This window comes from Vicia villosa, linkage group LG1 (genome assembly GCF_029867415.1).
Source record: "Vicia villosa cultivar HV-30 ecotype Madison, WI linkage group LG1, Vvil1.0, whole genome shotgun sequence".
NCBI classification, from domain to species: Eukaryota; Viridiplantae; Streptophyta; class Magnoliopsida; order Fabales; family Fabaceae; genus Vicia; species Vicia villosa.
In genome coordinates this window covers 213,120,324-213,122,714 of record NC_081180.1, presented here as the reverse complement: position 1 = coordinate 213,122,714, position 2,391 = coordinate 213,120,324, and the positions used below count along the sequence as shown (strand labels likewise).

General features: G+C 36.1%; 1 pseudogene; it reads left to right on the top strand.

The window, feature by feature from the left end:
* Positions 1-467: 467 nt before the first annotated feature.
* On the top strand, positions 468-2,185 carry LOC131622347 (protein GRAVITROPIC IN THE LIGHT 1-like; annotated as a pseudogene).
* The last annotated feature ends 206 nt before the right edge of the window (positions 2,186-2,391 follow it).

Genomic DNA, 2,391 nt, shown 5'->3' with positions numbered 1-2,391 from the left:
ATTTTAATGTTAATTTCCGCGGGGTTTAGAAGGGTGTTACATGATATACTGATTGACAGTAACAAGGCTAGCAAATCATGTGATTGAGTTGGAGCAAGGCTAAGTAGTGACAATCTTTAAGTCATTCAGCATATCAGTTTGCAACCATACTCTTCAAATGCAACCATAAGATTTAATTTTATAGAATACTACAGTTTATGCTCTAAGATTTACTTTTGTAGAATACTGCTTCTATTTTTGATTATTTCTGTCTGATTGATAAGTTTGTTTTCGTGCATCAGAGGTAAAGGCTGCAGAATAGGCTTAGAGGAAAGCTGAAGCTGAAGCCAAAAGGAAGAGTGAACTGGAGAGAGAAGCAGGAATCCAATTGTTGATTTTGAATACTATTTATGTGTTATGATTTTATTGAAAGAGTGTGACTATTTATGTAATTGTTCTATTTTGATTTGATCCCTTTTCTAAATTGTGTCTTTTTCTATGTGCTTTTTCTCTAGGTCCAGGTTTACCTTCTGGTTTTATCACTTTTCTTGCATGGAGCATATGCGAGGTGATTTATTTACTTTTTATTTGATTGGATGTAGTTCATTTATGTTGAGTATGACTGATATTCACTCTGCTGTCTGGGACGCAGGTTCAATTGGCCGAACTTCACCATTGATTTGTTTGTATTCTTGTGTGTGTTTATTTATTTGTTTTTCTTAGAGTCGGACTGTTCTAACAATTTGATTAATATACCATGACCTTGCTGGTTGTTTAAACTATTATCAGTTGTAAGATCACTTGGTGTTGCATCGATGAGGGAGGTGGTGGCGCCGTATGAGGCGGTGGTGGAGGAGTTAAAGAATGAGGTGAAGGTGAGGGATTTGGAAGTTCAGAATTTGAAAGAGAAGCTTGAAGGTATTGTTGCTCTTTCAAGTAATGGTAGTGGTGAAAAGAAACCAGGAAGATCTATGTCTAAGAGAAAACTAGGAATTCAAGGTACATTATGATTATGAATGACCCTCTTTGTTTTTTAGATAGAGTAATGTTTTTTATGAAAATGTTGTGTTTCATGTTGGAATTTGGATAATTCAGAAAAAAGTTACTTTTTTGGTTTAGACTTGATGATGCTTTGAAGTAGAGAAATGCTTTTTTTTTTCAAAGTGATTCTATGCATGTGCATTTAGGTTTAGCTTTTAGAATACAACTTTAAGGGGTTTAAGAAGCTGATTCAAGCTAATACAAAGTTATTGGTTTTTTTTGTGAAATTTATTCTACAGCAATTGTAGCAGTGCCAACAGCAGAACTGTTTGAAACAACTATGGTGCAAGTGAGAGAAGCATAAAAATCTTTCACATCTATGCTTTTATCTCTAATGCATAATGCACATTAGGATATAACAGCTGTTGTTTGTTCGATCGAAGCAGCTACTGCTTCTACTGACAAATATCATAATGCTTCGACTTTGTCGATTGTATCGGCTCATCACGCTAAGTATGCGCTTGATTCGTATATATCTAGGAATATCTTTCAAGGGTTTGATCATGAAACTTTCTACATGGATGGTAGCCTCTCTTCACTCCTGAACCCTGATCAGTTTCGTCGCGATTGTTTCACTCAATACAGAGACATGAAGTCCATGGATCCTGCTGAGCTTCTTGGGATCTTACCGACGGGTCATTTTGGAAAATTTTGTTCCAATAAGTATCTTGCTATTGTTCATCCCAAGATGGAGGAGTCCTTGTTTGGTAACTTGGAGCAGAATAGTCAAGTCCAGGCAGGAAACCACCCGAGGTGGGAGTTCTATAAGGAACTTTTAGGGTTGGCCAAGACTGTGTGGTTGCTTCATTTACTAGCATTTTCATTGAATCCTCCGCCGAGTCAATTTGAGGCAAGTCGTGGAGTTGAGTTCCATCCACAATATATGGATAGTGTTGTGAAATTTTCTGTTGGGCGGGTACCGGCTGGTCAGGTCGTAGAGTTTCCCGTTAGTCCTGGATTTAAGCTTGGGAATGGATCTGTTATGAAGGCTAGGGGTTATTTGATAGCTAGAACATAATGTTTTAGGAGAGATGATAGTAATCAAATTATGTGTAGCAGGATTGATAGGCTATTAATGTAATATGGAAATCCTTTTGATATTGTTTTTCAGGTGAATTCAGTTTGAACATGTACTCTGTGATAATATTTTGAATTTGATCTTGAAGATAATGATATAGTTAATTCTCAAAATGTGATAGCAAGCAAATTCTTTTTTTTCTATGTATCTTTGGCATATGATTCATGAACGAGAGGAAAAGAGAATTATTAGATTCCCTGAATGCAAAGCTACTTTGGATCTCACAAAGATGAAAGAACCAGTAAAATAAAATCCATTTTCACTATAATAGATTCATAGGCAAGGTGGTGTAC